Source organism: Balaenoptera physalus (assembly GCF_965194825.1).
Source record: "Balaenoptera physalus genome assembly, chromosome: 16".
In the NCBI taxonomy this organism is placed as follows: domain Eukaryota; kingdom Metazoa; phylum Chordata; class Mammalia; order Artiodactyla; family Balaenopteridae; genus Balaenoptera; species Balaenoptera physalus.
The window spans coordinates 28,042,894-28,068,197 of NC_138898.1; the positions used below are offsets into that span (position 1 = coordinate 28,042,894).

Genomic DNA, 25,304 nt, shown 5'->3' on the forward strand with positions numbered 1-25,304 from the left:
GGGCCAGGTCAGCCCCCCCACGGGAGCCCCCAGCCGCTCCCCACTCGGCTTTCCTTGTATTGTGCGCAGCCTGGTTCCTCGAGGAAATGGGGCGGCTGCTGGGTGCGGGGGCGGCCGCCAGCAGCCCCACCCCCTTCCCCCCATTGTCACTCCTGGCTTTGGCCCCTAGCCCCTGCTGCCGACACTAAAAATAGTCTTGTTCACAGGGAGACGGCCGCACCCCTGAGCGGGCTTCCAGGCTGGGCGTGAGGTTGGGGTTGCCAGGACAGAGCTGTCCCCGGGGGGTGATGTGCCCCCATCGAGTGACCTGGGTCAAAGCACAGTAGGGCTGTGTGACCTCAGGTTACCTTCTTCCCCTCTCTGAGCCTCAGTTTTCTCATCCGTCAAATGGGGCTAAGGACCCCTACCTGCTGGGGTTGCTCTTGAGAGTGAACAGAAGTGTGGCTGGGTCCCGAGGGCTCTGTTCTTGTCCGGTCAGGGGTTGGTGCTACCTGAGTATCTGGAGAGCCTGAGGCGAGAGGGCATAACATGCCTTTAACCTTGTTCCATTTTCAGTGGCTGGCAAGGGCCTCCAATTTCCCCCCAAACAGAGGAGCTGAGGTGCTGAAGAGCCCTCCTGGGAGTCTAGAGGCATCTGCAGGTGTGCCGTGTGAGACCTGGCAGGTGCCTTCTGTCTGAACCTCTGAGATCTGTGTGAGCTTACACTGTGAATTTTGTGGCCGGGCTGGGACTTGAACCCATGTCTCCAGCTTCTGAGGGTAGTGTTTTTTCCGCTTTGAGGGGCTGCCCCCATGCTGATGACTCTACAGACTTCCTGGCTGCATCACCTTGTTTTTAGTCCACAAACATGATTCATCGTGAAGGAAGATGTTGGGCAGCGGGTGTTGAGCCCTGAGCTGGGGGCTGGGCAGCTCCCCTGGAGCCCGCGTGGGTGGACAGCTGCCCTCACTGTCCTGTGGCCACTGAGATGGGCCTGCAAAGGAGGGGTTATCTGTGTGTCTGTCTGTGTACTGGGCTCTTTCTTTCTTTCTTCCTTTATTCTTTGTTCTTTTTTTTTTCAACCATGATATATTTCAGACGTGGGTTCTGTTATATACTTTCAGGATCTGGAACTCTTAGAATTACTCTTATCACAGTTGCAATTTTATATGTGTTTCTGTGATTATCTGTGTCTCCCACTAAGCCTGGACCTTAGGGCAGAGGCTGAGACTTTATTATTAATTCATGTATCCCTGGAGACAAATACAGAGGGAATGTTCTCCTATGCAGACGCTGATTCTGTGCAGGTTTGTCTCCATCCACTTGTATTTGGGGACTCGTGAGGATGCCTTGTCACCTGGTTTTGATATAAATCTTGTCCATGGGGTTTTGGTTTGCCAACTAGTTGCTTTGCCTGTTTTGATGTGGAGATTTGGGAAGATTCAAAAACTGTGTTTCCACCACAGTCACAGCCATCTTCCCAGAATCCTGACTCACTCTGAATATTTATGCATATGGAAAAAAAATCAGTACTCAAGGTGTTGAGTGATGGGTCTCCCTGAGACTCTGGAGATGACCACTGTTCCCAGTTTGGGGCTCCTTGCACATCAAGCAAATGTAGGTACTCAGCCTGGTTCTTACACAGACACCGGTGTATCCTGCTTTTTGCATTGCACTTAGCACTGTGTTTTGACATCGTTCCAAGTCAGTATACAGAGTACTTCCCCATTTAAAACTAAAAATGGCTGCATATAAAGCAGGGACTTTTTGTACCATGGACCCCTTTGGCATCTGGTGATGGGATGGACCCCTTATCATAATCATGTTTTTTTAAGCACATAAAATAAAGTGCATAGGATACAAAGGAAGCCAATCATACTGAGATGCCGTTACCGCAATAGCAACAAGGGTTTGTGATGCAGTAATAGACAAGCTTCTTTATTAACACATTAAATAAAAGGTGTGCAGGCAGGTATGGGGTCTCAGTGAGCTTAAACAGGACATGGAGGGGTCTGCAAGCGCTGTGATGTCAGACTTAAGTGTCTCCAACTTCTACTGTGACAAGGTCACTGCTGACCCTGCCAGGGCTCGTGGTCCACATTTGTACTTGAAGGAAATGCTGCGTTTCAGTTACAGGTTAGTGAATATAAAGTTGTTATTTCGTTCCTATCCAAGTTCACAGAGCCCCTGAATTCTGAACCCCAGGTCCAGAACCCCTGCTAAAAATTGTGGCTGCCCTCGCTTTAGTCAACCAGTGTCTTAATGAAAAGTCACCGTCTCAGCATTTCTCCAAGTCCCGTTGTTGCACAGATGGGGAAACCGAGGCCCAGGCTGGCGAGTGGACTGGGGTGGCAGAGCCCCGGGTCCTGACTCTGGGCCCAGGCGCTTGCCCAGCTCCTCCCCCACCAGGCTGGTGGCGGGGAATCCACCAGGAGCAGGTTGGCAGCTGGTGTCCTGTCCTGAGAGTGACCTGGCCCCGCCTGCGCCCTGCACCCGCCCTGGCCGGCACAGCTGTGGATGTGACAGGAGGCTTGGCTCCGATTCACCCAGGCACATTCCTGGCCCAGCCACTATTTTTTTTTTTTTTTGGTGACTCTTTCTCCCACACCCCCAACCCTCACCCCCCTTTTCCTCAAAAATGCTCTGTCTCTCCCCAGAGGGTCCCTTTGGGCGGTGGCTCCTGGAGGGAAATGCGGCCTGGATTTCCTGGAACATGCGGAGCTGGAGTCCCAGTGCTGGGAGGAGGGAAGCTGCTGGCAGCAGAGCAACACCCGCCCCCAAACATAACTGGGTTCTCTGGAGAAAGGGGGTGAGCTGGAGCCTCAGGATTCCCATTTCATTGGGCCCTCCTAAAAGAGGCGCCTCCTGCTGCAGTGATGGGCTGCTGTGAGATGCATCCCCCCCCCCCCCCGCTGCACCCCTCCAGGAATCGTGGCTCTGTGACCTTTGGGGCTCTGTGACCTTGGACAAGCCACACATTCCTGCTGAGCTCTGGTCTCCTCGCTCCTTTGTGATCAGGACCTGCCAAGGCCTGTGGATGGTCCAGTGAGGGGATGGCTGTGCACCAGCCCTTCCCAAACCCAAAAGCCCAGCACCAGCAAGCTAGGTGTTTGGGGGATGTCGGGGATGCAGGTTTGGGGGATACACTGGGGCAGGGGTGGGACTGGAGACCCTCTGTCCTCCTTCGTTTATTCATGTGACAAATACTTGTTGAGCACTTACCATTGTGGGGCTCAGCAGTGAACATAGGAGACCGAGGCTCAGACAATCAACAGACATATAAAAACCCCCATACAGTCAGGAAGAGATGAGTACTGTGGGGAAAAGTAAAGCAGGGAGCAAGGGTTGGGGGAGGGCCTCTGCTGGGGGACAGGAGAGCCGAGGCATGAATGAGGGAGGCCGGGCTGCAGAGGGAGCAGGGGGTGCAGACGGCTCTGAGGCGGGAGCAGGTGAGGGAGGGAGGCGGAGGCCTGTGCGGGGTGACGAGATGGACAGAGAGAGGCTGGGGGCTTGTAGCCCAACAAGGGCTTTGGCTCCATCCCTGGGAAGCCAACAAGGGCTCTGACACGTGCAGTGACATGTCTATAAACTAACCCACAGGGGCTGGGGGGCGTGGGGTGGGGCTGCAGGAGATGCTTTGAGACCAGGCACGGCTTCTTCCCAGCTCTGCGAGTATGGGCAGGGAGCTGTCCCCCTCAAGCCTCAGTTTCCTCCTCAGTAAAGGGGGGCTCATAGCACTCAGATGGCTAAGAAGAAGGACCACGAAGGGCGTAGCTACAGCTTTGCATGGTGGGAACTGCTCTTTCTGTGAGCCTGAAGCCACTCGCTTGGGCAGAGCTGAAGGCTGGCTTTGATGAGTGTAGGTGTGGCTTTGAATGAGACTGCTCAGCTTCTGGAGATGTGTGGGGTCATGACCTGGGATGAGGATACCCCTGAGTTGTCTGCAGCCCCTCTCCCTTTCTGGGTACAGAGCTGGATTTAGGGGCACGAGGGTCAAGGAGCTGCCTTGAGATGTGTAGGCAGAGGAGGCTAGGGGTCCTCCTGGGTGTCTCTGCAGTCTCAGGACGCTCTTCCAACTCTTCCCCCTCCCTAGAGGGGGCTGGACCCATTGGTGTGCTCAGTCCGCCTCCCTCTCTCCCCTGTCCTCAGCCTCAGTTTCCTCATCTGTGAGGGGAGCACAGCAAATCCCAGCCCTGGTGGTGATGGGGAGGGTTGGAAAGCAGTGGTTTGTCGTGCCTGATGTGCTTGGACAGGACCCCCTGTCGAGGAGGAGGGAACCCACCTACCTGGGCACAGTGCTAAGTGCTGCCATGCATTAGCTGAAAGCCAGTGAGACCGTTTCACTCCACTGCAATCTTCAGTGACCTCCTTTTGCTCTCCAGATGAAGAACAAACTCCTGTCACAGGTGCCCAGGCCTCCTGGCTCTTCCTCATTAATGCCAACTTTGTTCCAGCATCCAGGCCTTTGCATTGATTCCTATACCCTTCCCCCTTGGCCTAGTAAACTTCCACGTCCTGTTCAGCTGAGTTTAACTGCCTCTTCCTAGAGGAAGCCCACCCTGACCTGCAAACTAGGTTGGGTCTCATGTTCAATGGTCCTAATGGTGCCGCCTCTTCTCCTGGTAACACCCATCACTGTTGTAATTTCATGGTGTGACTGTTACTTGGTTATTGACTGTCTCCATATTAAGACTGTAATCCATGAGGGCAGGGACGCTGTCTCATTCAGAACTGTAGCCCCAGCATCCAACACAGTGCCTGCACATAGCAGATGCCCAATAAATGCCTGTGGGGTGATGGAGGAATCCTCTTGACAACCAGGGGAAGGAGGTGGTATTATTCCCTTTTTACAGATAAGGAGCCAACGGCACAGAGAGGTTAAGTAACACGCCCCAAGGTCACAGCACCAGAACAAAGCCAGAATCAGATGGTGTCTGTCTGGGGATGTCTCCCGGCCAGCAGGGCTCAGAATGTGGGCAGATGGGGTTATGCAGGGAGGAACTAGGACCATCTGGATAGGGAAGGGGTGTGGGGGTGAGCCCCACCCATCCGTGTTTTCTCCTCACTATGGTGGTTCGTGGCTGTTTTCCTCAAGGGCGACTCAGGTGACCTTCAGGTTGGTCCCAGGGGCCGGCTGGGTGGAGGGCCCGGTCTGGCCCAGGCTGCTTTTCTTGCCGTTTGCCTGCTCCTGGCTTCACGCACAGATTACAACTTCCCCTCCACGGCTGTCTTACGCAGGCCACCTCCGGCTCGCCATTGTCTCATTGTTTGCCGAGGGAAGCTCCAGGAGGAAATTAACCTGCTGCTCACCCCAAGCAGGGAGTTTCACCCCCAGTCCCCACTGGGAATGCCTGGGGCCTGGGCAGGAGGGGGTGGGGGCAGGTAGTAGACAATACAACAGGCAGCCTTGAAAGGAGTGAGCTTCCAGGCAGAGAAAAATGCAAGCGGAGGCTCCATTCCCTGGCAGATTTATTAGGCCCTATCACGGGGCAGACTATGTGTCAGGGAACTGGAGATACAGATGCGAGACAAAGATCTTCTTAAGGACCCTGTAGCTAATGAGAGGCCCTGTGCAGGGGCCTCAGGGTCAAATGCCTCTGAGGCCTGGGCAGCTAACAGGAATCTGAAGGCATGTGGGCAATGGGGAGTGGTGGGGCATATAGCAAAATGAAGACTACAGGCATCTCCTAACGGGCTTTAGATTCTGATTTCATTTTAACAAGGTGCTAAAGAAACAAAATGGATCCCCTAGACTGGTGTAGCCTGCAGACTCCCAGTCTAGACCTTTAGAAGGGAATTCTTGTGTTGGGGTGAAATTGGGGTATTAGTTGTTATTGGTGTCCCACACCTTGTCCCCTCAGCCCACCACTGATTTTAGCTGGAGCTGTGGTGGGCACTTCCCAGCATACTGATGTTATCCCATTTCAAGCACCTCTCAGTCATTTGGCTTCTCTGAAGCCTTGGGAACTCTCAGCCAGGACTTGGGAGGAATTGACCCGCCCAGGGGCAACCCTCCATCACGGGGTGGGGGCTGGGGGGCGATGGGAGTTGGTAGATAATTGTCTCAGCCTCTTATCCACTGGAGGTGATTCCCCTTGGCTGCTCAGAAGGTTAGCGGTGAGATAGGGCACCTGTCACCCATGTTGGAAACTGACTCAGTCACTCCCTTTTCTTTTTTTATTTAATACATTTATTTATTTACTTTTGGCTGCGTTGGGTCTTCATTGCTGGGCGCGGGCTTTCTCTAGTTGCGGCGAGTGGAGGCTACTCTTCGTTGCGGTGCGCGGGCTTCTCATTGCAGTGGCTTCTCTTTGTTGTGGAGCACAGGCTCTAGGCGCACGGGCTTCAGTAGTTGTGACACACGGGCTTAGTTGCTCCACGGCAACTAACATGTGGGATCTTCCCAGACCAGGGCTCGAACCTGTGTCCCCTGCACTGGCAGGTGGAGTCTTAACCACTGCGCCAACAGGGAAGTCCCACTCCCTTTTTTTATTGCTTTTCCTGCCTTCCTTGTTTCACTCTCCCAGATCCCCCTTGCTTCCTGGGCTACTTGGCACCCAAATCCTTGTCTCAGGTTCTGCTTTCGGGGGAATCCAAACTAAGACAATCTCTAACTTTCTTTCTGAATACATAATATAAGGTTATGATTCTAACCTTAAGTGATTCTAAGATTGAGTGACTTTAACTCTGTGATTACAAGTTTTCATAAGTTGACCCATCTGTGATTCCAGAATGGCATCATTCTAATGTGGCCAAAACACACCTCTCAGCCATGTACTCAGACATGCAAAAAACGTTAACACTCCATTTTCTATAAGGATTTTGCTTCTCCTGAGCTCCTATTTTTCCTGATGTCAAAAAATGCAAACTTCAATCAAATCTAGACAAAAAAATAGTCATTTCAGATTTGAATGAAATTGAGTGAGTCAAGATTTCCCCTTCCTCCCTTTTTTCCTGGGTTGATTTAAGTCCTGGATGGGTGGGAACATCTTGATATTGGTTGGGGTTCAAGAAGAAGGTCTGTGACTGGCATTTCTCAAGATGTAGCAGCCCACATGGCCCTCCAGCATGCCTCCCCCATGGCCACTGGGAAAAACCCCACCCATGTTAATACTTTGACTTCTAGGGTCAAAGAAACATAGTTCTTCCTGGGCCACTAAGTATAAATACAGTTACAGCCACTCCATTTTTAGTCACCTGGGAAACGATTTGAAAATTTTTTGCACCTCACAGGGCCCTGGTACGCAAATTCATCATTCAATCTAATACATTTGCTGAGCATCTACTGTGCGTTGGGCATTGTGCCAGATGCTGAAGATACACAGATGAAAAGACAGACATGGTGTCATTCACAAATCAAATAAAGTGTATATATTTATAACTTACATATCGTGGTGTCTGTTAGGAAGGAAACAAATAGGATGGGCAGAGAACGCCTCTTTGAGGAGTTATCCTTTAAGCCAAGACTAAGAGTCTAAGGTCAGGAGAAGCCACCAAATGACCTATCAGGAAAAGGAGATGTCTGAGTTGTATCTGTAGCTGTAAACATTTTGTAATGTTGAAGGCATCTCCTGTATTTTACACCTTACCTTTCCCCTGTTTGTTAGTGGCCTCCATCACCTTAGAGAGGGGATAGTGAGGCAGAAATGGAAGACATTTTTTTCTGAGTCTCAAAGCCCAAGCTTTTGGTTTGGAAAAATGATGGAATTTAGTCAAAGCCATGAGGAATTTGAGGGTATGCAATTTATACCCTCAAGAGAAGAATAGATGAGTCAGAATTGGTTTTCCTCTTTAGGAAATGAGATAAAGATTATCTGGGAGGTGGGGAGAAAGGCAGTGTAGCAGAGATACTTAGTCGTCATGCAATTATCGGATTTCCCCTTCTTCTGCAGCTGCAGATGGCCACATAGCTGAAGATGACATTTCCCAGTGTGCTTCGTGATTAGATGTGGCTGCATGACCAGGTTCTGACAAGGGATATGTGAACCCAGTGGTGTGTGCAACTGCTGGGTCATGTATTTAAAGAAAAAAGGGACATTCTCTCACCACTCCTCTTCTACTCCTGGCAGCTGGAGTTTGACATGGTGGTAGAATCTGGAGAGGCCATCTTGGGCCACAAGATGGAAGCCACATGTGAAGGACGTCAGGGCAACAAAGTGGAAGGAGCCAGGGTCTCTGACACCATGGGACTCCATATCAGCTGCACTTCTTACCCTCTACTGGTTAGTGAGAGAGAAATCAACGTCTATCTTTTTTAGGGCATAGTTTGGCCTGTGTTACACTAGCTGAACTAGCATCCCAAGTAATACAGAGGGTCGGATATAGGAAGCTAGGGAGTGAGTAGATACTGGTGTGTGATGCTGAAGAAAGAATACAGAAACCCCAGGTAATCTTAAGGGATCAGAGAGCAGGACTTACGGTCCCACTCCTGGGTTAAACCTAAGGAAGCCATGAACCTAGATGTCTGAGTAGGTGTGCAGGCCCCCTGGACCAGGAGCCTTTCTGCACGCACAGGGAGGTGGGGGAGTAGGTGACCTGAGAGGAGAAAGTGAAAGAAGACACCCAGAATTGACCAAGATTAAGTTTCTACCACTCAGTGGAATGGAGGCTATTTATTTTGGATGTGGCCTGAGAGTTACACCTGCTGTACTTCTCCTCCCTCCTCCTTTCCCTTCTTCTTCCTCTTCTCCTCCTCCTCCTTCTTCTTCTCCTCCTCCTCCTTATTCCTCTTTTTCTTCTGCTCCTCCTCCTTTTTTTTAAAAATAAATTTATTTATTTAATTTATTTATTTTTGGCTGTGTTGGGTCTTCATTGCTGCTCGCGGGCTTTCTCTAGTTGCGGCGAGCGGGGGCTACTCTTCGTTGCGGTGTGTGGGCTTCTCATTGCGGTGGCTTCTCTTGTTGCAAAGCACGGGCTCTAGGTGCGTGGGTTTCAGTAGCTGTAGCGCACGGGCTCAGTAGTTGTGGCTCGTGGGCTCTAGAGCACAGGCTCAGTAGTTGTGGCTCACGGGCTTAGTTGCTCTGCGGCATGTGGGATCTTCCCGGACCAGGGCTCGAACCCGTGTCCCCTGCATTGGCAGGCAGATTCTTAACCACTGTTCCACCAGGGAAGTCCCCTCTGCCTCCTTCTTCTTCTTTTTCTTTCCCTTCTCCTTCTCCCCCTCCTCTTTCTTCTTCTTCTTCTTCTTCCCCTTCTCCTTCTCCTTCTTCCTCTTCCTCTTCTTCTTCTTCTTCTTCTCCTCCTTCTCCTCCTTCTCCTCCTCCCAATACATTTTTGGCTGAGCACCAAGGCTCAGATTCAGGTCCTAGCTCAGCCATCAGCCTGCTGTGTGACCTTGAGCATGTTGCATCATTTCTCTGACCCGGGGTGTTCTCACTGGGAACATAAAGGGGTTGAACTCCAGGATGTCCAAGGTGGCTCTTTCTTCATTAATGTTCTGTGGCTCTTCTCTGTATCTGATACTGAAGTGGGTTCAGGAAAAGTGTGAGAAAGTGTCTCTCTTCCAATTCATGGAAGAATTGGACACAAACACATGGGCATACAGGTATATACACACTTAAACAAATAAATGTGGATAACCAAACATCCCAGTAGCCAAGAGGAAATATAGCATCAAGGTTTAAGATGCAGGCTTTGGAACTGAACAGACCAGAGTTTCACCCCCATCTTCATCACTAACTAGCTGGTGACCTTGGGCATGTCACTGTACTTCTCTGAGTCTTGACTTCCTCACATTTAAAGTCAGGGTAATAATAGCTACCTTTAGGGCTCTCATGGACAGAAAATGAGGTAATATATGTAGAGCACCAAGCTCAATGCCGAGCATATGGTAGGCACTCAATAAATGGTTGTATTGATGAAAACTGTGAATCATGGTAGGAACCAGTGAAATGTAGAAAAGGGCAGGGCGAGGAGGTCTCAAGTGTAGAATAGAAGGCTCCCCGGGGTCAGGGTTGAGGGGCTCTTGGAGGAGGCAAAACATGAATGGTGCAGGGATGTGTAAAATTGTTAGCAGAGGGGATGAGGTACTACTAGAGGGAGAAGGAGTAAAGAGACACAGAAGCAAGGTGGAGCCAGGCTTGAGAAAAATCTCTTCCTCCCACTGGACCTTATTTTCCTCCTTGTAAAGTGAGCATAACAATATCTGCCTTGCAGTGTTGTTGCAATGATTACTAGAGATGACGTAAGTCAAGTGCCCATGAAGAGGCCTGGCTCATGGAAGCTTATCAAACATCAGTTTCATTCCTCTCCCAGGAAAGAGGGAGTCACAAAATATCAGGGTTAGAAAGATCCTCAGAAATTATCCATGGTAACACACATGCCTATACATGAACTGTTCACACATCATCAGTCTATCCAGCTATCATTTATCCATTTTTCATACATCCATACAGCATACATTTCATACATCAAACACCACTGATTCATTTATCACCCATCCACCATCCATCTAGCCAAACGTCTATTCATCCTTCACCCACCATCTATTCCTTATCCATCACCATGCATTCACCACCAACACACTATCCATTTACCTATCATCCATTCTATATCCACCCTTCATCAATCTGTTTATCACCCATACATCCATTCAGCCAGCCACCCAGCCAGCCATCATAATTCCATCTAACCATTTATCTGTCATCCATCCATCATTCAACTGTCGACCATTCACCAGCCATTAATAGCCATCCACCATCTTTCATGCATTCGTTAGTTCCTCATTCACCCATTCTTTATGCATCTACTTATCCCTCATCCATCCATCCGTTATTCCATTTGTCATTTATCTTTCCACTGTTTCTCATACATCAAGTATCCACCCAACATATATTCCTCATTCACTTCTTCGTATCTATCATTCACAAGCCGATCATCAACTCACCAATCTATTCTTCACCTGTTTCTCTTCCATCTACCATCCATCCTTCATTCACTCTTTTACTAAATATCTATCATTTATTAGACACATGTATCATTATCTATGCAGCTGACATCTATAAAAACACATACAATTAATCTAAACATTTCATCATCCATTTGTATCCATCTATCCAGTTGTCCATCCACTTATGTTTCATTTTCCATGTTACCTGCTAGGTAATCTGCACTAGGGATACAGACTAAATAAACTACAATCTGTCCTCAAGTAGTTCAGAGTCTAGTAGAGAAAGACAGACAAGCCAGGAAGTAGTTAAACATAATGTGATGATGTGGTGGCTACTCTTACAGCGGAATGATTGTACCAAGCACCGTCGGAGAGAACACAGAGGAAAGAGCCATAAACTGTGTCTGAGGGAATGAAGGAATGATTCACAAAAGGGGGGGCTATTGAACTGGGTCTTGAAGGATAAGTAGAAGTTCAACTGGTGTTTTTGTGGGGGGGGAAACTGAGTCCTAAAGCAGGGAAATGAGTGCACAACCATACTGAGAGCAACAGGGTAGAGACTTGTAACTAGGCCTGCAGCCTCCTAGATGAGTGTTTCCACTTCCCAAATCTGGGAAGACATGTAAGTGAAGAAAGCCCACCTCAAAGCAGGGGAGAGGCTGTTGTTTCAGAATGGGGTGGTGAAAGGGATTTCCTTAGACATCGGCTCTCCATTCAGGGGCAGGCGACAGCAGAAGCACCAGGAACTGGCACGGATTTGACAAAGGGAAGAAAAGAATGGCCTTGGGAGGGAGTGAGGTGAGGTGAAGTTGGATCAGAAAGGAGACCCCTAGCATCTCCTTGCTGCCTTTACTCAGGTAATTATTAATAATATTGTTACACGGCGATATTGTTACACTGTCGCAGCCATGTTTTATTCAGCACAGACTATGTGTTAAGTTTTCCATGCATTATCTCATTTTGTTCCCCACCTGCAGAAACCCTAAGAAGTAGTTATTACTTTTATTTACATTTTACAGATGAGGAGACCGAGTCTCTGAGAAGGTAAACTAGGAGTTAAATCTAGTTCATGTGGCTACAAATTCCATGTCTTTCCCACTCTGCTTCCTCTCTCTGATGGTCCTTTGGGCATGGTATATTGTTACGCTAGTCACTGAGCATGGGGGATGAGTAGGGAAGGAGGAGGGGCGGTAGGAAGAGGAGAATCCTACATGACTTAGACAAAATTACTTGTGTACTAAAATGTATGCTCCGTCACAGTGGAGATTCTCTCTGTGTCCCCAGACTTTTAAACAGTGCCTGGCACATAGTGGACAATAAATATTGGTTCTTGTTTGAATTCTATTGCAAAGAAAATGGATGACCAACTAGAATATAGAGCATATAGGCTCATTTGTTCTAAGTAATCCTAAGTAACACAAATCCTAAGTAATGATAGCATAAAGAAGATAGAATTTTATTTCTCTCAGGTCTGGATATAAATAATCCAGGACTAGCTCGATGGAGTTGGGGTCCCAGGCTCCTCCTATCTTGTAGCTCTCCCATCCCTAGGGTGTTGCCTGGTCCCTATGGTCTCAGATGGCTCCCCCATGTCTACACCACAGCCAGCGGGCAGGGCGTGGAGGGGTGAGGAAAGGCACTGTTTGCGTACCATTGGTCAGAATTTAGTCACATGGCTAGAACTAGCTGCAAGGGGGAAGCTGGGAAATAGAGTCTGTTTCGTGTGGCTCAGTGTCCGGCTAAAAGTCAGAGGTTTTACTTCTATACGAGAAGGGGAGAATGGGTATGAGGGGCAACCGGTGGTCTCTGTCACAAATAAGGAGCCTATGTGTGGGCACCAGTGTTCTTCATGGTGTGAAGACTCCATAGGGACATATATGGTCTCTCCCACTAGACTGTGAGCTCCCTGATGGCAGGAGGCTACATTTAATCACCCTGATATCCCTGGCAGCTTCTAGCTCAGACTTAGGAAAAAGGACCTCTCAGACCTTGGATAGAGTTTTGATGATATGATAGAATCAGAACAAGTGGGTTAGAGGGCTTTTGCCTGGTGATGATCAAAATGGAAAGGACTAAAGGTCAGGCTGGGCGTCTGGGAGGCGGCCAGCAACAGTGGAGGGACTCAGGAAGGTGACTTACAAGAGGGCTGGATTGGGTGAAGGGGCAGAGAAGAGCCTGGGAAGGAGGAGGCAGTGTGGGGGGTGGAAGAGACAGCACAGTAATTGCAGCTCTTCCTCAATAAAATGCTCAGCGGCCCACAGAGCATCTTGGCCTCTGCTACCTCATCAGTGAGGAAAGGTGGTGCCTGAAGTTGAACAGGGAGCGTGCGGTGTGTCTTGAATGCCACCAGCTCATCCCGTTCCTATCAGAGAACCAGCACTGGTTTCCTCCCTCCCTCCCTCCCCTCCTTCTTTCTTTCTTTCTTCCTCCCTCTCTACCCTCCTTCTTTCTTCCTTCTTTCCTCCCTCCCTCCTTCCTTCCTTCCTTCTTTCCTTTCTTTCTCCTTCTGTTTATTTAGTTTATCCCAGAAATTTGAAAGCATGCCATCTTGTACTGGGAGCTTTACAGAGGTGTCCAGGTCTATTCTAAACTGGGCAGCACATAACACAGTCTCTCTCTCTCTCTCCATAAAATTGTATAATTGTATAATGTATAGATATATATGACATATACATGTGTATATATATGTATACATGCACCCAAGCATACGTATGTATGTGTATATAATCACCTACTGTGTGTCAGTGCTAGCCACCCTGCTAGTCTCTGGGGAACACAGTGGGAAGCAAGTCAGACAAAGTCCTTGCCCTCATGGAGCTTATGGTCAGGAGAAACAGATAATATACAAATGAATGCACAAATAACTATAAATATTAAATTATTAAATCAGTGCTATGAGAAGTACAGAATGCTATGAGAACATATTCACTATTCACTCCAGCATTCATTATATGAATATTTAACAAGAGAGATTATATGTGTTAAAAGATAATTTTTGCAATAGAATAAAATCATGTTTCTTGTTCAAATATAAAATGAACATGTATCAAAGTTTTTATTTAAATTATTAATTCATAAGGGAAACAATAGGTGTTAAAAACTAATTCAAAGGAGAATCCAAAGCATATATATGCTGAAATTAATTTGCTAAAGATGCAAAACTATTTTCTTCCAAGAGGGATGGGAAAGGGAGTGGGGGGGTGGGGGGACAATTGTACCTCCAGCAGATAAAACTTACTTGCTTCTCTATGACCAAGAATTATTTGTATCACTATCAGTCTTGTTACAACTTACAGAGATGTACAATAGCTCAAAGATAAGCAAAGGCATCTACCACCATAGAATCAGTTAACCTGAAATGAGGTGAAGGCAAGGCATAGCATTCCGTAGGACAGCCTGTTGCGGTTTTTGTTTTGTTTTGTTTTGCTTTTTGCCATTTCAAAGTCTTTTACAATTTTCCTTGATATGAGTCAGACCTGTACTAGGTACTGGTAATACAGAGGTAAACCATACAGACATAGTATCTCCCTCAGGGAGAATGTTATAATGTTCCCTTATGTTCTAATAGTGGGGCAGAGGGCTGGGGAACAGATAATTTTTGGAAGCCAAACTGAGTCTTCACCATTTTTGTCTAATAGATCAGATTATAAAAGCACTTTATACCCTGAGAAAAACCAGGGCTCCTCTGTCTAGTTCTAAATCCCCAAATAATCAAAGCCTTGTGGATTTCCTGTGAATTACTGACTCCCTAACAAAAACAGCTTTATTTCTTACTTCTGCAAAACAATGTCCAAAAATATGCGATTACCTTTGCAGGAATAATAATCAGGTGAGAAAATTGTTTTTTCTACCTTGGACAAACTAATCCTTGGTAATTTTTTTCCCTTGAAATATCTGTTATATCTTTTATTTGGTGATTTATCATTCTAAAACCTGGACCCTCTTGTAAAACTTCTTTTCAGGGAAATTTTTGTTTGCTTTCTAGCTGCTTTTGTCTCTTAAGTTTTCTTTGAGACAACAAACAATTATACACACACACACACAAAACAACCAGGATAATTATAAACTGTTGTACGCGCCATGAAATAAATAAATGTAGTGATCAATCAAGATGAACTGGGGGGGCTTCCCTGGTGGCGCAGCAGTTAAGAATCTGCCTGCCAATGCAGGAGACACAAGTTCGAGCCCTGGTCCAGGAAGATCCCACATGCCGCGGAGCAACTAAGCCCGTGAGCCACAACTACTGAGCCTGAGCTGTAAGAGCCCATGAGCCTCAACTACTGAAGCCGGTGTGCCTACAGCCCGTGCTCTGCAACAAAAGAAGCCACCGCAATGAGAAGCCCACGCACCGCAACGAAGAGTAGCCCCCGCTGGCCGCAACTAGAGAAATCCTACGCGCAGCAACGAAGACCCAACTCAGCCAAAAATAAATAAATTAATAAATTAAAAAAAAAAAAAGATGAACTGGGGACAACAAGGTCCTACCGTATAGCACAGGGAACTATATTCAATATCCTGTGATAAACCATAATGGAAAAGAATATGAAAAAGAATGTATATATACAATGTATAATTGAATTCTTTGCTGTACAGCAGAAACTAACACAACATTGGACATCAACTATACTTCAATCAAAAAAAAGAAAAAGAAAAAAAAAAGAACTTGGGAAGAGGGAAAGATTGCTTTAGATCAGGGGTCAGCAAACTTTTTCTGTTAAGGGACCAAATAGTAAATATTTTAGGCTTTGAGGGACATCCAGTCTCTGTCACAATTCTTAAGTGTGAATTATAATGGGAAAGCAACCATAGACAATATGTAAATGAATGTGCATGGCTGTGTTCCAATAAAACTTTATTTATAAAAACAAGTGGTGGGCCAGATTTGGAATATGGGCCATTGTTTGCTAATCTCAGCTTTAAATAATGCAGTTTTGTAAGGACTTCCTGAGAAGATGATGTTTAAGATGCAGCCTGAAGAATGAGAAGAGGCTAGCATCCCAAGCAGAGTGGACAGGATGTGCAAAGGCCCTGGGGTAGAAAAGAGTTTGGTGTATCTGAGGAACAGTAAAGGAGCCAGTGGAAGCACAGTGATAAAAGAGTGAATGAGTGAATGTATGAATGAACTCAGTGACTAACACAAAGTCTGCTTACATAACAGGTGCTAATAAATGTTTGTTTTTATTATTTAAAATTTGAGTCAGTAATATATTCATATAGTTCAAAAAGTATAAAAAAGGGATCCTGTGAAGAGTCTCATTCCCACTCTGTTTCCCATCTGCCTGGTTCCCACCCTTATTAGTTTCTGATCTTCCCAGAGTTTCTTCATGCGAATTTATGCAAATGAAAACTACATCATTAACCCCAGGCCATGCTTGGTGAGAGGAGCTGCGACTGAGCAGGCAGAGACTCCTCTGTCCATGAAACATGAACCAGAGCTCCAAACTTGAGTTCTATCCAGGCTGGGCTCTGACCCCTCCCAACCTGGCCTGTGTGCAGGGGAGGCACGGCCCCTCCATGGGAGGGACAGCTTCCTAAGACTGGGACAGGTCCCACCTGAGCTGCTTCCAGGTGGAGCCACTCTCAGCTTAAGAACAACTGGGCCCAGAGTGGAATTTTCCTCCCTTTCCCGTTTTCCTTCAACTTGTTATTGAGGAGAAAGTCTCTGTTGAATGCTGGTGTGTTTTTAACACCTCTCTTAACACTTACTTCCCTTTTTAACGGAGAGCAGGCCTCCACCTCTGAGCCTTCGGCAGGCAGCCGGATCTGGCAAAAATTTAATGACATTGTTTTGTTTTCATTGTACTTATTTTTATGGTTACCTTCTATTTATGGCACAAGATACTGGTTTTCCATTTATGGAGGGATCTAAAGTTCCCTTTCGAAATGAATATATCTATGTTTTTAAAAGACAGTTCATTTAAAGAAAAAAAAATATTATATAACTGTCAGCACAGGTGGTACCCTGACATGGAAAAAATTGTAAAGAGGGACTTGATGGGCTGAAAAGGAGGAAATGCCTCTCAGGTCAAATGCCTCTCCCACACCCTATTGAACAGAAAGGACCACTGAGGCTTAGTGAGGGGAAGGGACTCTTTCAGGGTCACACAGATGACATGGACTGAGAACTGGACCTCTCGATCCCCTTGTGGTGGGGACATTCTGTGCCAGAGGGATAGGGCAGAAGTCAGGGATCACGTGCACTTCCACGGGCCTGGCCACTGCACTGGCTAGGGTCAGGGTCTTCCCAAAGCTGGCCAAAACACAGACTGAGTGCAAAGAGGGCCCGGGTCATGAAGGAGAGGAGGCAACCACGCTGGTGTCCATCATGCTGAGTCCATGTGCTAGACCCTGGGCTGGGACCTTGCCCCAAGGGAGCTCACAGATTCTGAGGAAGACACATCCTACAAAAATAACTCAAGTTCCTGGTGGCAGTGTAGCCAGTGCTCCAACAGAGGCATAGCTGTTACATCTATAACTAGTGACATCTGGGGCTTTTGCCTGCTGAGTGGCCATTTCTTTTGGAAAACCACCCCTCCCCCACTCTCGGTTCTTATAGCTCAGGCCAGGCAAACCCCACACCCACTTCAGAGATGAGCACAGAACTAGGCCTGGCTTTGTCCCTCTAGCCATAGGGGTTGGCACAAGGTTGGGCATGTGACCCAAGGTAGGCCAGTGGGGGTCTTCTCTTGGACTTTTGCTGGAACTACTAGGGGAAGGGCCTGCTCCAAAGGGGTTTCTAAAAGGATAAGTCATGATCTAGAGTTGCTGACAGCCATCTTTGCCACCAAAAGAGGAGAGACTCTCTGAGAATGAAGCTGACATCCAGGAAAACAGGGATGAGAGATGGAGAAAGTTCTAATTATATCATAACATCACTTGGATTCAGCCATGAAATCGGTGCCCTGAACTCAGTTCTGGAAACCAATAACTCACTTTTTTTTTTTTCCCATTAGCTACTTTGAGCTGGATTTCTGTCACTTACAACTGAAAGAGACCTGGCCAATTCCAGGCAGAAACACAGTGTCATGGGAAAGTTGGAAGGGGACAGTGGTTGGAGTGATGAAGTCTTGTCCGGGAATCCTTTCTTGTGGAGGTGGGTTTGAGCAGCGTTTTGAAAAATGAAGAGGATTTTGATGCATAAAGAAGAAGCGATCTTTCCAGTGAGGGGAGCATCTCAGGCAGTGGGACAGTGCCTGGAATGGCACAGTGCGGCTGGAGAGAGGAGGGGGCTAGAGAAGTGGTGGGCAAGGGGCTGGCAAGGAGGGATATGCCCAAATTGTACAGAAATTCAGTCTATTCCTCTGCCTGTGTCCTCCTTCTGTGGAAGGGTGCCCTTTATCAGTGAATTTACCCACAACCATTTAGTGAGCACCTACTACGTGCCAGGTGAGGTAGCAGTGGGAAACACAGGCAAAGTCTATGCCCTCCTGTAGCTTCCGTTCTAGTCAAAAACTCTCTGCAGAGTCTTTCCTGACCATCCCTACCCCAAGGTGCCTTAGCTGCTTCCTCTTCTGTGTTCCCTCAGCCCCCTGCCTCTTCTACCATCAGAGCCCGGAGCATGCTGTCACACATGGCTGCTTGGTTTGGTTTGATTTTTTACAAGTCTCTCCCTCTCCTCACCTCCCTGAACCCCCCCAGTTCTCTGCTCATAATATGTTCTCAATAAATATTTGTTGAATAAATGAATAAGTTTGGAATGCGTCTTGCAGAAACAATAGCTAACCTGGGTTAAGGACTTGCTATGCGCCAAGCTAAATACTTCAGAGTCTGGAACTAATTTATTTTTCACAATCCTAGGGGGAAGCCACTATAATTAACCCCATTTTAGAGATGAGAAAACCAAGGCTTGGTGAGATTAAGCAATTTTCCCACAGCCCTGTAACTTAGAAGCAGCAAAGCTGGCAGTGCAGAGTGCCCAGTTCAAAGCCATGGGCACATCACACAGCCAGGGGGAGGTGTCTTGGCATTACTGTGACCATGTTGGGGTTTCCAGGAGTCTCTGAACTTCATATGAAGCTCAGTTGTCCATGAGCTGTTTTTAGAGAGCAGGTTTATTGCTTTCATCAGCGTCTCAGAGGGGTTCTTGATAACCCCTACATTCTAGAAGCCCTTCTGCATACAAGAGAAAGGTAGAGAATTTTTGAATATTGGACTGATGAGGTCCAAGTCATGCTTTGGAAAGATCACTTTGGCAATTCATTGCAGCATTATTCGCAAGAGAAAACATTGGAAACATCCTTAATGTCCACCCAAGAGTGGACACATTAATTATATTATGGTAATCCTTCCGTAGAAGGGAATACCATGCAGCTGTAAAGATGAATGAGGAACCTCTTTATGCACCAATATGGAATGATTCCAATACACATTTTTAAGTAAGTGAAGCAAAGTGCAGACCAGGGTGTATAATAAGCTCCTATTTTTAAAAAGGGAGTTAGCAGGTAAGATTATAGATCTAGATATGCTTCTCTGTGCATAGAATATCTTTGGCAATATTCACAAGAATATAGCCAATGGAAACCCTACCTCACATGGTTTTTATGAAGATTAAACGAATTAATATTAGATAATTGCTTAGAAGAGTGGCACTAGTAAGCATTAGAGGAGATTTTTTTTTTTTTTTTTTTTTTTTTTTTTTTTTAAATATTTTATTTATTTATTTATTTATTTATTTATGGCTGTGTTGGGTCTTCGTTTCTGTGCGAGGGCTTTCTCCAGTTGCGGCAAGTGGGGGCCATTCTTCATCGCGGTGCGCGGGCCTCTCACTATCGCGGCCTCTCTTGTTGCGGAGCACAGGCTCCAGACGCGCAGGCTCAGTAATTGTGGCTCACGAGCCCAGTTGCTCTGCGGCATGTGGGATCCTCCCAGACCAGGGCGCGAACCCGTGTTACCTGCATTGGCAGGCAGACTCTCAACCACTGCGCCACCAGGGAAGCCCTAGAGGAGATTTTGTTGAATAAAATAAAACAGGGATTGCCTCAGCGGACAGACAGGAGGTGATGGAGGCTGGGGGAGAGGCTTACTTTCACCCGATGCTCTTAGGTAACTTTTGAATTTGGTACCATGGGCAAATATTATTGGTATATTTTTTAAAAGTTAAAATTAAATGTATCTAGATAGATAAAAGATAATCTGAGGGAATCAGAGACTGGAAGGAGGTCCCACCCAGAATCCCCGGGAATGAGCTGAAATTGGTCAAAGGCTGCATTGTGTGGTGTGAAAATCAGGACGTGAGGAAAAAGGGGAGTGGGGGGGACACCAAAACACCCACACCCCAGGGCCCACTATAAAAAGCACATTTAAAAACACCAGACTGGAAACGGTTTTTTTTATTATTATTATTATTTTTTTAAATAGCAAAAGCTCGTCCCCCCAGGAGGCGTGTTGCAGCTGTGGCCGTGGCAGTTCCCAGGTGATGTCAGTCCTGGCCCCGTGCCAGCCCCGGCCCCTTGGAGACGGTCTTGGTGGGTTCAGCTTGACTGTTTTTCCTTCCTGAGACTTGAGGACACCTTCCTGTCTCAAAGAAAGCAGCCTTTCCAGGGCTTTCTGAGAGCCAGGGGCGGGGGAGGTGGTGGGCCTGGGCCGAGAGGAGAGGGGGAGGCGGGGGAAGATGGGTGAGGGGTGGGGAGGAGGGAGAGACAGCGTCGAGGAGAAGAGTGAGGGTCGGGCGAGCTGCACACAGGCCCAGATCCGGGTGACTTCTTAACCACCCCACAGGGGACAGGAGGGGGTGTGCTCCTTGGGAATCCGAGGCCCGCCTCCCTGACCCCTTCCTCACCCTGCCCTGGCTGCTGCCTGGGGGGACGCGCTGGGGTGGGGTGGGGTTGGGGGCAAGAGACGTTCCCACGGAGTTCCCAGCTGGTCAGCGCCTTCTCTCTTCCCTAAGCTCTAAGCCCGTCCCTCTCTCCTTTATGGCTAAAGGCCCGTTGCCAGTATCTTCTGAGCTTCCAGGCGCGGGTTTCTACAGATGGGATGAATCGCAGAGCTGGGTTCGAGGTCTAACTGCACTCCTAGCTGTGTGACCTCAGGCCAGCCACTGCTCCTTTTTGAGCCCCATCTATGAAATGGGTAAAACCCACCGTGCAGGGTGGATACGAGACCGCGCGATGTGATGCAGGTTCATGGACCCAAACCCAGACTCTGAATCCCCCTGTGAGGGCTGGGGTGAAGACCCAGGCTGGTGGGATGACCTTTTCTGTCTTGTTCTGGAAGACGAGCCTCTTGGTCCTGCAGCAGGTACCTGCTGAGCACCCACTATTTGCTGGCACTGCGGGAGGCCCTGGGATGCTGCCGCGTGGTGGCAGCCAGAGGTGTCGTGAGCAGGGGTTCTGGCCCAGCTCAGTGGCCTGGGGAGAGTTGCCTCCTGCCTCGGAACCTCGACACTGAGCGCGTGGGCAACAGAGGAGGGAGGTTAAGGGGGTGGCTCTCGACTCTGCATGCCTGGGTCCAAATCCTGACCTGTCATTCAGTGGCTGTGTGCCCTTGGGGAGTCATGAGGATGCTAACAGCCCCTGCCTCACGGGGTTGGGAGGGGTAGGTGAGTTATGGGGCTCACACCACGCCTGGCACAGATGCGGTGCTCTGTGAGCCTTCACCATTATTTTCTCCTCTGTCCGCAGAGGCTCGCCGTGCTTTGACTTCTTCTCAGAGCAGCTCTGGGCGCTCAGAGGAGACGTGTCAGGGATTATCAGGTTGCGTTCAGGGGAGATCCAGGGACCCACAGGTGCCCCATCACTCATCTCATGCAGGGGTGGCCTGGACAGCTTTGCAGAACCTTTCACACTCGGCAAAACCTCTTTTTGCCTCAGAGGCATCATCCTTACGTTTCCTCTACTCTCTCCCACTCACACATCCCCATGTACCTTGGAAGCACCCGTCATACTTTTACTATTTGCTCAGAGCCTGTTGTTCTGATAGACCTCGGCCCCCGTGAGAGCAGGCACCACATCTGTCTTATTCTCTGGCCATCCCTAGAGCCTTGCGTGGTCCACAGAGCAGTTCAATACACGTTTGTTGACTGATTGCCTGACAGGCTGAGCCAGCCACCTTAAGTAGGTCTATGATGTTAAACTCTATCCTGTGCCTCCTGCTGAGGTTTACCTCCTTGCTGTGGCTCAGGCCTTGGGATCCGGAGCCAGACCCTCTGGGTTTGAATCACGTCTGTGCCATTGCTGAGCTGGGTGACGTTGGGCCTTGTTTTCTAGTCTATGAAATGGCGATGACAACAGTACCAACTTACATGGGTTGTTGCAAGATTAAGTGAGGCCATACTTGTGAGTCACCCAGAGCGGTGCCTCTGACTCTCATGCTTATTGCTGCTCGGCGTGGGGACGAGGGGGTGTGGTGTCACCAAGCAGTGAAAACAGTGACTGGTTCTGGCCCATCTCTGACTTGCTATGTGATATTGGGGATGCACCTTGCCTGCTCTGGGCCTCAGTGTCCCCCTTGGTGACCTGAGGGGTTCTACGGAGATGAACTCCAGGCCCTTCCATTTAAACCCTCCAAAACCCTGTGTTTGAGTCTCTCCAGTTCTGGGAGTGTCGGCAAAGCTGCGAGCCGGTGGGAGATGCAGGTTCCTGGACCCAAACCCAGACTCTGATTCCCCCAGTGCAGGCTGGGCCCTGAGCAGAGGTGAAGACCCAGGCTGGGGGAATGACTTATTTGTCTTGTTCTGGAAGCCCAGGTTCAGTCAGGCCCTTACAGGATTGGGTACATACCTGGTGAGGGGGTGTTGGCCAGTGGTTGAAAACCCAGTGGGGCTCTGCAGCCAGAACACCTGGTTCAAATCCACTTGCTTACCAGGGGCCAGGTGAACGTGGGCATGTTCTCTGTGCCTCAGTTTCCTTATCTATAAAATGGAGCAATAACTTGTTGAGTAGGCTACACTAATTAACTTATGTAAAGTGTGCAGACCAAGGCCTGAAACCTTGTAGGCCCTCAAAAGAGTCAGGCACTTTTCCAAGCCTAGAGGATCTGGGCATTCAGAAAACATCAACTCCTAAATTTTACCAGTCTTCCCTCCCATAAGGCCAGTCTGTCCCAGTTTACAAAGCCCTTCTGGTTTACTGTGTGCAGGCTGTGCTAAAATGAGGAAAACCAAGGCCCAGAGAGAGGCAGACACCCACCCTTGGTCACACAGGAGCAGTGACCAAGCTAGACCAGGCCAGGTCTCCTGCCTTCCAGCCAGTTCACCCTCAGCACCTCCCCAGTTTCCAGGCCCTGCTGGCCTACCCTCTGACCCTGGCCCCCTGGGAGCCTGATCCCAGGCCCATGGGGTCTACAAGTCTGGTCTGGATTAGACACGCTGAGAGGCAAACGCTGGCCCCCCCAGCAGGCCGCCTGGCGGGACCCGTGCTCACAGCTGCTGAGGTTCACAGGGACATAAATCATGGTGGCAGGAGGCTCTGGGGCTGGGACCACCTTAGCCTTCTGAAGGGCACAGGGGCCTGAGAGTCATGGGAAGGGATGCCTGGGTCCACTGGGGATGTTTTGCATCCTCTGTTGGGGCAGCTGAAGCAGGGCAGGTCAGAGGGGGCCAGGAGACCGTTTGGCAGGCCTCACATCCTAGGGCCAAGATCTTGACTTTGTTCTAACTATTCACTCTGCAATCATCTACAAACATGCAGATAAGTGACAAAAAGTAGTACAGAGAACTCATATATACCCTTTACCTGGATTCACCAAGTTTTAACAGTTTGGGACATTTGCTTTATCCTTCTCTCGCTCGCACAGATTATTTTTTTCTGAACCATTTGAGAGTATGTCATCTACATCATGTTCCTCTACCCCTTAATACTTCAGGGTGTGTTTCTGAAGCACAAGGATATCCTCTTACATAACCATACTGTTAGCAAATTCAGTGAATGTAACATTGATATAATACTTTAATCTGTTGTTCTTAATCCAGTTTTGTCAACTGTCCAGTAATGTCCTCTATAGCATCACCCCCCTGCAGGACAGGATCCAGCCCAGGGGCATGTTGCATTTTGCTGTCCAGGTCTAGACTTTTGATATCAAGTCCAGATGAGGTAAAATACACAATAGCAGGAGATGCAGGCAGGGTTGAACAAAGATGTTCAACCGTACATGTGTGTCCCGTGGACTGATGTTTTTGTAAAGCCTCTAATGTTCTCATGATAATGCGTCATACTTGTGACTGTATATGGTTGCTTAAGAGTTAACTTGCTAAATATGTTAGAGTTTTTAGAATTCTATTCTGTGGGGTTTTTATTTTTTTAATCTAATAGGAGCCTTATAAAATGGAAGTGGCCTGGGCCAATGAGGGGAGCTTAATGTGGTGGAGGAGCCCTGGGCTGCAGGGAGGTACCTTGCATTCTCAGCCCAGCTCAGCTCCAAATGTTGTGCAAATCTGGCTCATTGCTGTCCCTCTCTGGGCTTCAGTTTCTCCATTGCCATGGGCGGCTTCTGAGTCCTTCCCACTTGCAGCTGTGGAATTAGAGAAGAGAGTCCTGAGTGGTAGGCAGGAAGACCTGGGTTCCCGGTGGCCCAGCACAGTCAGGGACTCACTGGGGGACCTCGGGCAGGTTGCTTCGTTTGTACGGCTCAGCTTCTCATTGTGAAGTGATGGACTCTGACATCCTTCTTGTGATGATGCTCCTTGTGTCTAGTAAGGTTTGGGTGGAGGGTGCAACCTGATATTTAGGCCTCCTGTTCAGGGTCCAAGGTGGCCTGGTTGAAGTTGCTCATTCCACCCACCTCAGCCCTGGGTTTCTTCTCCCTGAGCTCCTTTAAATCCTCTGGCCCCGAGTCGGCCCTCACTCAGGCAGCCTGGAGAAGCCTGGCTGGGTTGGCCCATCCTGAAGGTGGAAAGCTTGTGTGTTGGGGACAGTGATGTTAGGCAAATGGCCCCCAGAGGTACTGGTCCACAGCTGTGCCTCTCCCAAGTCATGTGTGTTGGGCTGGCCTTGTAGCTCACATGGGCCCCGAGACATTAACTGTCCATTACCCAGGAACGAGGCCCCAGGAAGACAGCAAGCAGCAAAATGTGCAGAAAGGAGCACTACGCAGCTGCGAAAAAGCATGAAGCAGCTCTTTAAACACTGAAGGTGTATTGTTAAGGAAAAAAAAAGAATCCAAGTGCAGAACAGTGTGTAAAATACTACCTCTCATGTGGAAAAACTAGATATATGTGATTTGCCTGTATCTGCAAACACTGTCTCTGAAGGAATCTCTGAGACTCTGGTTACCAGAATTGCCTCTGAGAACTGGAATTGAGTGGCTGGAAGGAAACTCATTGTCAGTTTATTCTTTTGTGTCTTCTGAACTGTGAATACTGTGTGATGTCTATTTCAAGGGGAATACAACTGAAGGAACCTAGTATGGGTAGGTGTGCAAGAAGGGCTCCTGGGTTGCTGCTAATTGCATTTCTTGATCTGCATGCTGGGTGCACAGGTGTGCTCAGTCTGTGAAAGTAACT

General features: G+C 48.4%; 1 long non-coding RNA gene across 1 annotated transcript in view; it reads left to right on the plus strand.

Annotated features, from left to right (window-relative positions):
- Positions 1–19,476, plus strand: part of LOC309646200 — a 42,257-nt gene extending 22,781 nt beyond the window's left edge. The window contains exon 3 of the long non-coding RNA XR_014255212.1: positions 17,821–19,476. This is a non-coding gene — a long non-coding RNA (uncharacterized lncRNA). The remainder of the gene's footprint in view (positions 1–17,820) is intronic.
- Positions 19,477–25,304: the final 5,828 nt, after the last annotated feature.